The sequence below is a fragment of the Plectropomus leopardus genome, chromosome 11 (assembly GCF_008729295.1).
Source record: "Plectropomus leopardus isolate mb chromosome 11, YSFRI_Pleo_2.0, whole genome shotgun sequence".
NCBI classification, from domain to species: Eukaryota; Metazoa; Chordata; class Actinopteri; order Perciformes; family Serranidae; genus Plectropomus; species Plectropomus leopardus.
This window is the reverse complement of record NC_056473.1, coordinates 32,276,975-32,292,458: the sequence shown is the minus strand read 5'-3', so window position 1 is coordinate 32,292,458 and position 15,484 is coordinate 32,276,975. Positions and strand designations below refer to the sequence as shown.

General features: G+C 38.6%; 1 long non-coding RNA gene across 1 annotated transcript in view; it reads left to right on the top strand.

Annotated features, from left to right (window-relative positions):
* LOC121949739 overlaps positions 1-15,321 on the top strand; it is a 45,357-nt gene extending 30,036 nt beyond the window's left edge. The window contains exons 2-3 of the long non-coding RNA XR_006106293.1: positions 14,574-14,754; positions 15,256-15,321. This is a non-coding gene — a long non-coding RNA (uncharacterized LOC121949739). The remainder of the gene's footprint in view (positions 1-14,573; positions 14,755-15,255) is intronic.
* The last annotated feature ends 163 nt before the right edge of the window (positions 15,322-15,484 follow it).

The window sequence follows — 15,484 nt, the reverse complement described above, 5'->3', positions numbered from 1 at the left end:
TTAAAAATACGTGATTTACACCTGCTACAAATAAGGTACAGACGAAGAGTGTCTGCGGTTTGCAGAAACATACAAAGCCAATATTTATTTTTGGCGTTTAGTACAAGTTCACGTGTTTAATAAAAGAATAGCAGGGGGAATGGAGCCACTGTTGTCGACAGAAAGTTGAGTGTTGTCATATAAAAGCTGCAGAAAAATTCATGGTTTGGTTCAGGAAACTGGTCTCTGGCCAGCAGCAAAGCCGGATCTGTGGCCTCCCAGCAGCAGAGTTTGGGACTCTCAGTTTCTTCAGTATTTGGATCACACATTCACTCTCACTCGCTGTTCTTTCCCTGTCTGTCTCACGCTGGCAACATTACAGATAAAGCATGCTTACATGACACACAGTATTAGAGACTCGTTCACACAAACAGTCACGCATTACTCATTTGAATTCCTCCAGCGGAAATATGTCTGATGTGTTTAATTGGCCACTGGGGAGCTTTTGGACAGACTTTTCTTTCTCTCTCTCTCTCTCTCTCTCTCTCTGTCTTTTCTTTCTCTCACTATCTTTGTTTCATAACCTACCCCGCATCCAGCATCCTGTCCCCCTCCTTCCCTCCATTTGACTGCTGATTAAAGCCCACAACTCGCTGAAAACAAAGATTTTTAATTCAGACTCACCACTGACAATACTCTAGTGTACAGCTCGGCAGAATACAATGAATTTCAGTCACTTAATTCAAAATAGCTTGACATCTCAAATTAATTTCCTTTGGGAATTTCTCTTTGACTCCCCCATTTAAATGTGTCACTTGCTATATTAAGGGAATATTTTATCAGCAAAATGATTTTTGCAGTCCTAGACCTGACATCCGTCGACACATGGACAGATTAAACCGTTATTGTTTAATGCAAGATGATGTAAATTGTATTTGTATCTCCAGTATACATATTTCAATAGAGGTCACAGCAGCTGTTGGGAATTTTAATGAGTTTCACAGCTTTGCACATTGACGCCGGGTCACAAACATTAAAAATTAAGCCTGCCCAATGGGTGTCATGCCCTTTCTGTGATGCTAAGGATGGTTCCAGAAACCGTATGGATAATAAAAAGCAAATAATACCTCTCAGGCAAATAATGGCAGTAATTAATTAATGTCAGCAGTTCATAGGGCAGCACTGTTTTCGCTGTTGATTTAAATGTTAGGAAACAAAATTTTATCTAATGAACCACAGTGAATGTCCCCTTGACCCTCGTTTGAAAGCGTCGCTGACAATGTCGTTACTGTATGTCCACGCCGGTTTTTAATTTCTTATGCTTGGAACACGCTGCTCTTGTGAAAGCTTTTGCGTTGTTCCTCAGTATGCAAATTCCCATCTGGCCTGATTATCTCAGTGACTCTTCGTCAGTTTGCGAGACCTCTGGGAAAACAAGTCATCTGTGCTTTCATCTCCCATCCCAAAAAAGTTTTTCTTTGTTAACCTCAGTTAAATGACCCCCACCAAACTGTATAATAAATTCTAATTATAAAGTATCCACAAAAAGTTTCTGCAGATTCAGAATGTGTCAGGATGCATGTCAGGGAATGTGCTTAAAATGATGCAGAGGACCCGTCCTAATATTTGTCTAAACCATTAAACCTAATGTAATGGTGTAGCCATAAAAACTGTGCCTCTTGTTTCAACATTTCACTTGGTTTAAGCATTACATAGAGCAGCCGTGTTAAAGTGCATCTATATTTGATATTGTCTTACATTAGGAAAAAAAATCTAAAAGCGCTTTAAAATATTGGAGGTTTCTGGACAGTTTAGCATTACTTATAGTTGAATTGACCCCTCTCGGTAAAAGTTTAATCCTCAGAAACTTGGATCAACATAATTTTTCTTGTGTATTCAGATGCCTTCCACAAGTCTTTAAACCTTTGAAATGTGTTTTGGAAAAGTCATGCATATCTGTTTCACAAACCTGTATAATAAAATATGTGTCCAAGGGCCATTGGGAATTTAAAATCCTACAATGATGTTTTTTTTCACAGTTTCTGGCTGTGATAAATGGTGTAATTTTTGGTGATTTTTAAAGAAACATGCCTTCCAAAACCTGCGGGCCCTGGAAGGCATGATTTCTTTGAAAACCACAAAAACTTTCAAAGAAACATTTTTTTTTTCAGTTTCTTTAAAGAAAAAAAAATCAGCTATCTTTTTTCTTTAGAAATAAAAACAAAGAAAAAAAAGAAAAAAAACAGTTTTTTTAAAAAAATTTTTAAGAAATATATTAAGTATATATATTTTCAAAAGCTATTTTATAGTTAAATGTCCCTAAAAAACTGTCAATGTGACAAATACAATAAGTGACATTTTCAAACATCTTATTGTTCCCTGGACTGTTCATCCAGACTTGCAGTGTTAATGAATTCAGACCAGGAGACTTTATTCTGAAGGGATCTTTTGCCATAGGGCCCAGGCTCCTCTAATTATAGCCTTGCTGACAGCACTAAAGTAGGAAATTGCACTCAGCAATTGCAGAGCTTCAAATTATTCAAAATGCTGCTGGGATCTTGGCAAAGACAAAAATGAGAGACCACATAATAACAGCCCTCCCCTTTGTCACTTGTCATATCAGATAGAATCGATTTGAAAGCTCTTTGAATTACCAGATTTTTAATTATTATCTGATTTTAAAGATTTTAATGGATGAGCCCCTTCAGAGGTTTCCGAGTGCCTGTGATTTAACAATTAAACGCTCCCACTGACTGTATCACACATTCAAGAGAGACAGAGGCTGGGAGCCATAGAAGGGCCGACGCAGTTTACATTTTAAATCAAAAGTCAAAGGCCTAAAGTACCTCCCTTCTCATCTTACTTGCCATTTTAAATTATGTATTTATTTCCTCTTTTATGAAGTTTAAAGCTTTTTTTTACATGTACTTTTTTTGTATTAATTGGTGCCATTTGAGAAATTGTGTTAGAAATTATGTTCTGTTAAGAAAAGTGTCAGGAAGATGTAAAAAGCTCATCATTAGGGTTCGGTTTTAAGAGATGGTTTGATTTTTTTTTCTTACCACAAGTATGTTTTACAATAGAAATAAAAGCTTTATGTCTTATATTTTTACATTAGAATTATATCCATGCCATAAAATAAATGCATGACTATATCTTTCACATAACAAGGAAACTGTCTCTGCTACAAAACAAACTACCAAAACAGATAGAGAAGTAGTAAGTAAGAGAGAAGTAATTATACAATGGTTGGTTCCATTTTCTCCAATGGCAGGATCTCTTGCCTTTCTTAGTTTTATATAATCGTTAACTAAAAAATGTTGCGTTTTCCGTAATAATCTCCATAATAAGCTATCAAATCCCAAACCATATTTTATGTGATATGTAGGTGTTCCACACAGACTTTCCGTTTCTCAAGAGAGGTTAAATTTCACGACAAAAATTAAAAAAAAAAATTAACTTGCAAACTTGCAGCTACATTTAAAAAAACAACATTTACGTCTTCCTTCATTCTAAAAACCAATGTTTCCCAAGTATTATGGTAAAGTATAGCTTCCTGGTGATTTTTAAAAATCGATAAGATTTAAGATAGTGATCAGTCAGTTGCTGGAAAATCAAAGAACTGTAGATATTTTAATACATTGTTAAGTTGAAACCACCCAAATGTGACTATTCTGGCTTGGAAACATTGTGATTAAATCAGAATAAATTATTGCTATTTAATGATTAAATAAATGCAAGACGCCTCATTAGGTGTCAGGAGTTTTGAAAAGCAGGAATATGAATAGTGAAATTGTATAATGACGCTGTTTTGCCAATTATATTTCAAGGACTAGATTTTTACAGTAATTTTGTATAATCAGAGTGGCTGTATGGCACAATTAACTGGAGGCCGGAGTGAAAGAATCATCTCTTTCCATAGGAAACAGATAGTGGGTTTCCATGGCTACAGCCCAGTTGCAGAGCGAGGCTTTTTGCTTGCAGTTCATAAAAATGAACACTTGAATTCAGTGATAAATAACCCATTATCTTCCCTTCAAATTGGCTGCTCTTTGACTGTGTCTGGGATTATTTTCTCATCTTGCTATATTTCATTTCATGCTTTCATTTTCTCTCTTCTCTGTGTTGCTCGAAGCTGGTCATGACTTTCTCTTCATTTCCAGATGGCGAGTAGCTTCAAAGTCAGGGGCGTTTGTCTCAGATACTGTCGAAGCACAGACACAAGATCCAGGTTGTTGCTGAAGGTCTTTCTTTAAGTGGCTTGATGTAACACAAATCCAGAAAGGTCTTCTGTTGAAGGCTCAGAAGTAGTGATGTTTTCAGACAGGAGGCTTTGCAAACTTTTTGGGTATTAAAGGCGGTGTTTGTGATTTAGAGAAAAGCTCAAAGGTTGAAATATCCCTGCAACACCTTCATTTTTTTTTTTTTTTTTTTAAAAAGGATGAATTCAATTCCATTTTATTTACAAAGCCCAATATCACACATCACAGTTTACCTCAGAGGGCTTTACAGCATACTTCGCTGGGCCCTCAAAGAAGATGAGGAAAAACTCCTGCCGAAAAAAACCCTTAAGCAGGGAAAAAATGGTACAAACGTCAGGAAGAGCAACTGAGGAAGGATCCCTCTCACAGGATGGACAGATGTGCAATAGATGTGGTGTGTACAGAACATTTTGAAATGTCTATATAACATAATTGCAAGATGATAATGCGTTTCCGTTCAGTGATATTAAGTGACTTCTCCTCTCATGCTAACACTCCAAGCATGGCGATGGATGTTTGAAACATTAGTGGGTTTATTTCTATTGCAGCCATTGCACTGGCCGTCATCATTTCCAATCGATGGCGACGTAGGCGTGTTATGCAAGCGATAATGGAAAGGCCAGCCCCTTTTATATGGGATTGGCCATGTAATAGGGATTTCTGGGAGGTTATAGTCAACGATTTCACAGAGAAATTGTGGATTCAAAACTTCTGGATGATCCACTCAACTTCTTGAAAAGTTATGCGATGCAGTAACACCTCTTGTAGCGCCCGCTGCATTATGTCTGAGGGAGTCAGTTCCGACCGACAAGCACATCGCCATAGCTCTTTATAAACTGGCCACTGCTTTTTTGCAATAAATGGGAGGTTTTTTTTCCCGAAATTGACATGTTTCCAGTAGGCGTATTTTATATTTGCAATTTCAATTTGCACAATTTGAGGGTTAATGGAAACCCGTCTAATGATGTAAATCTCCGCTCCCATCATAAAACTCACCATCCTACGTATACGCAGAGCTTAATTTCTGCAATGATCCAAAATCCAATGGAAAAATCCCTCAAGCTTTTTGATGAGGGAACCAGGGCGACGTTAGCCTCTGAGTTTGCCATCACAAAAACGTCATCTCTGGGGCTCTCTATAATGTATTTGTGGCGGCAGATGATTTAGCTGTGGCGGCCTGCCACAAATAAATAAATGTGCGAATGAATGTGAAACCCTGGATAGAGTCAGTATTAATATGTTTCAATGATTGCTTTTCCCTAAGCCAGCAAACAAACCAAAGACCAAATGTATCTATTCATACACGACAAAGGTCAAGTATTTTTATTCAGACTCACTTTGTTGAGGCTGCAGGGCGCACTGTAATAGGAAAAGAGAATGAAAGACATTATTACATTACAAAAAAGATAGAAGCAGCTGTGGTATCATCCTTACACTGTTACTGATTTTAGCTTCAGTGAGGAAGGACAGGGAGAGTTTAGAAGGACAAAATGTGTAGATATAAATAAAACAGTGAAGTCTCATTATGCCTCCAGCTTTTTTTTATGTGCAGGCAGGGTGGAGAAGATAAGATTGCATGACAAAAACATAGATCATGTTTTACTATGACTGTTTGTTGAAGCCTACATCTATAATTTATGTTGATGGTGAAGGTGGCTGCTGGTTTGTGAAATTACAGTAAACGCCTCACCCAGCAGGGATACTTATAAAGACAGACAAAATAGGAGGAGGATGGATGAAAGGGGCACCTGTAACAACCAAAATGGCTGAATTTCATTGTGTATGACTCGCGCCATCTGCAGCCGTGATTGAAATGGAAAGAGAGAAAGAGAGAGAGAGAAGGGTGATGGAGGGGAACGGTGAAAAACAATGACAAATGAGACAGCGAGGTCAAGAGAAAAAAAATGTAGGAAAGCAAGGAGAGAGAAGAGATGGAAAATTATTAGAACCTGTTTGAACCTTTAAAGAAAATCAATAAGATCAACTGCTATAGACAGATGCTTCTACTGTGAGGATGGATGGTGGAGAGTGAGCAAGGTGGGAGGGATGACGACATTGTGTGTGGTGGGGGATGTGTCACACTGGGCGCCGCGCACCTGTAATGTCGGCATCATTCTTTCATCGTCATAAACACACTCTAGTTATAGTGATGACTGGAGGAGATGGGGATGAATGAGGGCACAAGGAAATAGTCAGAAACAAATGGTAACCTCAGCAGATAGCGGAAGCAGTGGCTGTTGGGGGAGTAGATTATAGGAGGATGATTGGGAAAAGTAATTGAAAATGGTCCGTGCCACGATAACAGCTGCTAATGACAGATGCTTCCTCTGCAGAATTTTGCTGATGCTTTATTTTAAACTTGTGATGATGAGAGAGAGCCAGACAGGAGATGGAGAAAAATAAGACGCGGAGCGACCGAGAACAAGATTCGACTCTCCCACGTAGGCTAATGGCAGGCTGGCGACAACGTGCTTAGTGACAGCAACAGTTAAGGCGACTAATTAAAGCAATTAAAGCTGGTAATTAAACCTGGAAGATATATGCATGAATATATGCACTCGGACATGCAGGCTGGCTGAAGCAGCTAATTGCTTTGTTGGTAACTGAGTGTTTTCAGATGAATGAGAACAGGAAGCAATGATTCAAGGCCCTCATTGAAAGATTTTTCAAATCTTATCTGATGGCAAACATATGACAGGTCAATTAGACACAATAAAATGTGCATTTAAAGTAAACAGACATGGTGGACGACAGGCAAAAAGAATTAGCTGAATTTTTATGCTTGCAACACTATCACCAACCCCCATTCCCACCCTCCATCCCTGGATGGCAAATGTGCTACTTACTTCCAGCTTTTAAGAGAAATAAGGTGACAAATAAACTCACAAAATTTTAGGAAAAGTAATATTCTCACACCTGTTTTCACAACACAGAAATACAACTGTACACATTTTGAGTTCAACTTTCTTTTGTCAGTGAAAACTGCAAGGCTTGATTGCCTCCTTAACTCATCATAAAACACAGGTGTTAATACATTTATACCTTGGGAGCAGGTGAACTTGACATATGTGTTTTGTATTTTGCCCACTTTTTGTGCACTGCTCGGCCTTCAGAATGTTAACATTTCTCTTGCATTGATTTCAGTCCAACTTTAACTTCATTCAAATGTGACAGAAAAAAAAAATTATCCTCACGGTCTTGGTATCTCTTGTTGGTGATCTAGTTAGGAAGTCCACCGTTCCAAAAATCACTAGCTCTGATTTGGTCGAAATAAATCCTTAATTCAACAAGTTAGATGTCAAAAACATGCAGTTATTCTCCAGAGTCTCGCTCTGCCTGCTGGCTGCCGGCTGTTTACAGTCCTGTAACCTCTCCCTCCACCACTAGGTGATGCTGTGTCCTTCAGCTCAGCTGTCTGTTCTACCAGTAAAGACTGCAGACTGGGCTTTGATGGTGCATGCTGTGCACTACATGCAATGTTTTAATAGAAAGAGGAGTGCCTGTATTTATGACTGTATCGAAAAACACACCCTGATGCTGTTTTATGTACTCTGGCATCTTATGTATACTACAGGTACAATAACAATTCCCAGTCATTATATATTTATTTTGAATTAAAAATAGTTGGGGGGCCACCCGTTACTCTATTGGGGGCCAGATTTGGCCCGCACTGTCCTAACTGTTGGTGACCAATCATTCTGGCATCTCTCCACATTAAAAGTAAATAACAACAGGATGAAAAAACGATTTTCACCAACAGAACAATAAAGCATGTTACTATTATAATCATAACAGAGCTTACTGACAGAACTGTAGATACACAATCCCTCCCACACAGTTTCATTCAGTCAACATTTCACTTTATTGGCCTGACTTTGGGTGATAGGAAAATATCTGCCGGTGCCCCCGCGGCACCGCCGGACTGACCTCATTCAAATGAATCAGAGGGTTTTTTCACGCAGTGCTGAACGCAGTCTTTGTCTTGTTGGACAACAATGGAGCTCTATGGCACGGAGACATAATCTGTCATGCTTTGGCAACACTGTGTGTTAGAAGGATCAATTCATGTTGGTTTTGGTCATTTTCTTAGGATATTTTTGGCACTAATTAAATATAGAATATTGTTAGACTTATCCTTCAACCATTTGAAACCTAAAGCAACATCACTTTGCTTGTGCTGCTTTCAGAGGCATTTCACAAGTAATTTAACCTTTTAGCCATGAGAAAATTGGTTTAAATTAATTTCTATTTTTTTTTAAAAAAAGGGCAATGAGAAAGTTAGTAATAAATGTTTCACAATTTACAAGAAATTCGTACAAAATTATTTGTGCAAATAGTTTTAAAAAGCTAGGGAAAATGTCTTGGGGAAAAAAGCAAGCAATGAGCAATCATAATTACATATTTAAAATTGTGTTACAAATTTATAATTTTATATTTTTTAAGCACCTTTTCCAGGTCATTTAATTATTATTAATATTATTATTATTAATATTATTATTTCTCTCTTTATATTTAACAAATTTTTGCATTTGTGTACTTTTCACCAATTTCTTGCAATATTTTGGTCATTTCTTCTTTTGTTGCTGATTGCGTTCTTTCCAGGTTTTTAAAAGAAATCAAACCTATTTGCTCAGATTTTTAAAGGGTTACATGGTGGATGACACATTTATTACATCAGAATAATAAAACTACCTTATAGTTATTCATCAACTGTTCATGGAGTGCAGCCCTGGAGCAGACCTGTCAGTCTCCCCAGAGCAGGTTTTCAGTGTCACTAATAATAATAATAATAATAATAATGCTGGTACTGGCTGTTCTGCCTGCAGCAGTGCACAAAAATGTGGAGTTAAACTGCTGCTGTGAGTTGCCAGAACTGTCTGGCACACACTATAGAGCATGTGGCCTGGGCTTTGGACCAGCGAGTGCCTGAAAGCCGGATGCATTGTGAAAGATTTGTACTTGAGTTAGTCATTGTTTTGTTCAGTCATTAGACAGCATCACCTCCAGAACGAATAGAGGAGGTGAGACTGAGCGGAGCGAGGGCGTCACAGACGAGAGCACTCAACAGGAGGCAGAGAGAAAAGATTGAAATTTTTCCGGCACCTGTTAAGAGCTATTGTTACAGAAACGAGGCCAGCAGGAGGGTATTGGATGATAATTGCTAGCTGTAAAAAAAAGTGATGGCATCAAACTCCCAAGAATATGACAGGACAATAGGTACGCCTAAAGCGAAAACGGAGAGAGCGAAGGTAGGGAACGTGGGGGAGGTGATTGGCAGTTTAAAGTGGTGAGCTCCTGTTAAAGTTGGACTGAAATCAATGCAAGAGAAATGTTACCATTCACAAGGTAAAGCAGTGTGCAAAAACTGGGCAGAATACAAAACACACGAGCCAAGTTCACCTGCTCCCAGAGTATAAATGTATTAACAATTCGACAGGTGATGTCTGAGCGGGTGGAAAATATTTGAGCCGCGGCACGTGTTTGACTCTGCCGACATCGATGCAACATAGATTAACTGTGTTTTCTTGCAACGAGTGTGGAGCGTAAAAATGTGTTCAGTGACGCCATGAATCATTTAACAGAAATTTAATTGACAGCTGTGTGGACTCCAAAGGACGTTATGGATAACTGTGGGAAATCCAGTGGAAAATACTGACAGCTGTTTCTATTAACTGGCTGCCATAGTCAACAATTATCTGCATTTGTCATTGGCTTTCTTCAAAAATGAAAAATGAACTCAATAAAGAGCGCTCTCAGTTGCAATGGGAGCATTTCTTATTAAAACCAAAGCGGCTAAGGCTCAAATTAATTGTATCCCTTGGCTTTGGTGAAAAATAGGGGGACTGCTAACAAGCCATTTTACAGTCTGAAAATGAACCATTTGAGTTTAATGAATGTTAGTGGTAGAAAAACCAACCAGCTTAAAGGGACAGTTCACTCCCAAATCAAAACTTTATATATTTGCTCTTACCCATAGTGCTGTTTATCAGTAAAGAATGTTGTGATGTTACTTTTGAAAAACTCAACAGCAATGTCAATTTCTAGAAATCGTGACCCATATAATAACACATGGTGTGTGCAAGAACTGTCAGAAATTTGAAAATCCAGTGAGAATTTCTGTATTTTACAGTTTCTGGCTGATAAATTGTATAATTTTTAGTGATTTTTAACATTTTTAAAGAAAAAAAAATTAACAGTGCCCCCCCCCCATAAATAACTATCGTTTTATGATTTTATTATATTTTTAAAATAATATAAATTCTGAAAAAGCTGATAGTAATGAAAAATAACCAATAAGGATTATTGATGGTCGTTTCAGAGAATGTATGGTTTCAATTTGTCATTGAAATGCTTTTGTAAAAATGTGTATGAGCCCTGAAAGATGCTAAACAACTATAAAGTCTGTGTGCTCCTGTGTAAGAAAGGTGGTGGGGCCTTCTGCATGTCTGTGCCCTGGGACCCACTGTCTCATAATCCACCCATGCAATAAGGACACCGTTAATGTTAACATTTTGCTCTGTCACAAGCCTCTTTTCATGAGGCTTGCTTCCTTCTGTGCAGTGATATGGTTGGCATGTGTAGTTCGGTAGAAAGAAAATAGTTCCAACATTAAACTGCTCATAACAAGGTCTTTGGATTATCTTAAGTAACTGGGTCATGATTTCTGGAAGGAGACATTGCTGTTGAGTTATTTAAATGTATTTTCTTTGTTGCTTTGAGCACCATAAGCTAAGTGCCATCTAGTTCCATTATACTGGAGAAAATCTCTACAGCTGATATCTCCAACACTCTGCAACTCACACCAAAACAACCCAGATTGATAAATAGCACTGCAGATAAGAGGAAAAATAAGTCTTTTTTGATTTTGGGGTGAACTGTCCCTTTAAGTTGTTAATGCGAACCTGCAGCTTTTTAGGACTGTGGCTGCAGTAATGCCTCAAGCTCTGTCAGCTCTTAATTTGTTTGTGTGCATCTGGCTGCTGTTTGTCACTGCACTTTTACACCCAGATGGCACCCCATGACACCAGCAAAGTTATGAAAAACCACCAGGACGGCCAGCAATGCAGCTCCAGGTGTAAATGTGTGCAACACTCTGTCACGGACGGTGTGATATATACAGCTATTATAGAAATAGAACATAAAGAAATATGTCAACAGCAGGAAAGCAGAGTCTGTGCCGATTCTCCAGCATGGATTAGATGGGTCAAGGTTGGGGACTCTGTGGTTTGTGTTGCCGTAACAACTCCGCAACGCTTCCTGGCTGCCATGGCGATGCATCAAAAATAGAGTAGTGGAAATGAATGGTTCATTGCTGGGTGGGTGGGTGGGTGGGTTGGTGTAGCAAATACAAGCAAGAGGCAGACTGTCTACATAATGTAATTCTGTCCTCATAGATGAAGGGGACAAAGAGCAGGACAAAGAGCGGGACACTCCAGTCAACGACCAAGTGTTGTGTGACTCAGACCAACACATGAGCATATTTACTAACAAGTTGTGGCCATTTTTCAGCACAATAAAGTTTGGTCCTCGTGTACTAAAGGACCACATTTAGGTTTTGATGTGGTAAAATGGGAACGAGAGGAGATAGTTGGACACAGTCTTTATAATCTTGCAACAGTTTCTTTTAAATTTTCTGTTATTCTGGCAACAATTTTATTGATTAATCTCCTGATCAATTCACAAAATAATGAAAATTATCCATCCCATATTCCTAAAGCCAAAGATGATTTCTTTGAATTGCTTGTTTTATGTTCCTGATCAATAGTCCAAGTCCAAATAAAATCAAAATCATTTTACTTTCAAACAAGACAAAGAAAACCAGCACATCCTTATCCTCCAACGATAATCTCTGTTTTTTCAGTCTCTGCTGTGATAATTGGTGTTATTTTTGGTGATTTTCAAAGACAACATGCCTTCCAAACCCACAGGCTTTTTCTTTAAAAATCACCAAGAAAAATAAATTTATTTTTCTAAAGAAACAACAATTGCAACAACTTTTGCTTTAAAAAAATGACAAAAAATATTTTAAAGAAAATCATATTGCCAATTTATTTCTTTAAAAATCTACAACATGTTTTAAAACAAAATAAAATCACCAGAAAACTTTTTAATCGCCAAAAACTTTTTAAAGAGAGCAAAAGCCTTTTTTAAATTTAAAAATAACCAAGACAACAAATATTTCCCAATTTTTTCAAAATGACATTAGATTACATTATCTTAATTTATCTCTGAACAATTGTCCTACATTTTGAAATTAGCTGAAGAGACCAAAACTGTTTTTCTACCAGTCTGTAAACACGTTTATTTCTGCTGTACATTTGTGCATTTTAACGTTGGGATCGGTGGGGATTGCCTCACTCTTTGGAGGCAGCCTCTAGTGGCCATTTGAGGAATTGCAGTTTTTGGCACATCTGTGTTGGTTTCATTTTCCAGAATGCTTTATTGAGTAGAACCTATTGTAGCCTTCTGGTTGCATGAAAAAGTGAAAAGCCTTCTCTGGAGTTAGTGTTGAATTTTTCCTGTTCTGGGCTTCTGTAGAAACATGTCAGTAGAGAGGACCTGCTGGTTATGTAGATATAAAGGGCTCAATCTGAGCTGATGAAAACACAATGATGCTTAGTTTCAGGTGATTATACACTAATGGAAACATAATTGTTAATATTATATTCCATTTCTGCAAACAGATCGCTTTAAATCCCACACACTGGACCTTCAATAGTTCAGACAAAATGAGTCATTTGATGATAACTGTAAAAAACATGTTGCAGCAGATGCATTATGAATCTACTTGAAAATAGCACACAAGAGAAAATGTTGAAAATGAAAATGCTGTTTTCCCCTGTGGTCTTTTGTTTCAATTTTATTAACCGTTTGAAACCTGGATCGTCATCCGGTTTCTTGTGCCTTTTCCGAGCATTTAAACCTTTGAAACACCGAGCAAATTTGTGTGATTGCATTCAAAAACATGGAGAGAAAAAAAAGTGAATAAGCAACTTGGCATGAAATGTTTTGCAAATTTCAAAAAACAAAACAAATAAACAAGCGACAAGATAATCAATTAAAGGATTTGCTCAAAAAGAAAGAAATTTGACAGATAACGAAGGAAAAATACCACAAAAAAAACTGTATTTATAGTTATTATAATTATCAGAAATTATTATTTTATTTCAGCACTTTTTCAGGTCATTTCCTGTTTTGGTTCTTTGAGTGAATTTTTCTTGTAACTTCTTACTAATTTCTTGCATCTTTTTGGTCATTTTTTAAAAGTTGCTCATTGCCTGCTTTTGCATGATTTTGAAAGAAATCAAGCCAGCTTCAGGTTTCAAGGGGTTAATCAGCCAGTAGTTCCAGTTAAGTTGGCCTGTTATATTAATTTGATCTGTTTACAGCACACAACACTCTATTCAAAGGAGTCTAAAAGTTTTACCAGAAGTCTCCATATTGATTTTGTACATCTTATTCAGTCATTGACCTTTTTGTTGAGCTGATGACATTTGGCTATTTAAGGCACATTTCCTCAAATACAGCCTTGTTCTTGTGGGATGAATAGACACTTGAAATTGTTGAAATGCTTTCTCCTCTACCCGCTGTTCCAAGTTTAGCAGCAGAAAACTCTCTGTGTTCAACACGCGTCGAAACAGCCCGCCGGCATCAGATCTTAATAAGCACGACTTAATAAGTCAGACATCAGATTAACTTCAGCTAAGCTCATTTACATGCGCAGTCCCAATAAATACCTCACACTGAAAAAAAAAAATTCCCGTGTTGCTAAATTTTGCAACCTGATGGCAAGTTGTAGCGGGCTTAGCAAATCTCCCCCACACAGATGCACGATCATCTGGTGCAGCGGCAGTAAACACAGCCGCTTCCAGATCTGAGAGGAGGTCTGTGTCTCTGCTTAGTATTCTGCCCCGACTCTTTCAATCTGTATCCTGTCAGTCCGCTTCAGCATTTCCAATTCGGTGTTGTGACATTTTGAAATTTCTTCAGTACCAATCAGCGGACGCACAAACAGGACGGAGCAGAAGTTTGCTCCTGGTTTGCCCTTGTCCTTTTTGACGGACACAATAAAAAAAACAAAGTGAGCAAGAGGAAGAAAAAAAAGAAGGAAAGAGATGTGGAAAAAGATCAGATGAGATTGCAGAAACAGAGCGCTGCTGGAGACAAATAAAAACAGTTTGAGGTAAGCCGGGGAGAGAGGAGGAAATGGAAGAAAGAGAGGAAGTGGATCAAAGAGAGAAAAGAGAGGAGGATTAAAAGTGTCAATATGGTCAATGAGGCTAATGGCAGCAAATGACATCCTGTCTTTTATCTCTCTCTCTGTCTCTGCAGGTTTGCCACCGAACAGGAAGCCACTCTTCGGGCCAGAAATCCCCAAACAACACACAGACACGCACGTTTGATCATGACATAAATAACTTTACTGGGAGCAGTGGTTCGTGCCTCAGGGGTTGCACAGAAACACCACAAAAGTGGTAGCGGAAAGAAAAAAGCAGTGTGTGTGTGTGTGCAGGTGAGTCAAGCAGGTGTTTCGGACGAACATGGGCGCGGCACACAGCTGGCATAAAGTGGGCGCTGCGGGGGTCTTACCCTGGGATTACAGTGTAGCCGATTAGTGCTAAGCAGCAGTCACCTCGAGCTCACCAGCCTCATGAAACTTTCGCTGGCAGCCAATAGGGCGTGCACACACGCACACACACACTCACTCACATGCACACACACCCACACACACACACACACACACACACACACCGGCACAGCTGTAGAACACAATTAAATTAGTGCAACTGGCAGACGGTGTGCAGCCCCAGCTTAACACTATACACATATTAAATCACTGGCACAAAGACGTGCACACACACACACACACACACACACACACACACACACACACACACATTGTGGGCTGCAGGACAGGCGCTGCCCCCACCCTTCCTCCTGTCATCTCTGTAAAGCCAGCTGGAGAGAAGATGAGATTTGGGGCTGATTGGTTTTGTCTTTTTTTCCATCGCAGCACATCACTCCATCCATCACTTTTGCCTTTCTTTGGTACGGCTTTGCCCCCGGATGAACCGTCGTCATAAAAATCTTTCCATCCGGAGGAACATCGGACAAACCACTTGGGATGCTTTGATTACTTCTCAGAGTGTTATTTTTGCTCTTTTTTCCATCTCTGTGGGTCCATCGGGGAGCAGGAAAAGGACTTCTTGATTAGTTGTTGGACTTTTTTTTTCAAATTTCCA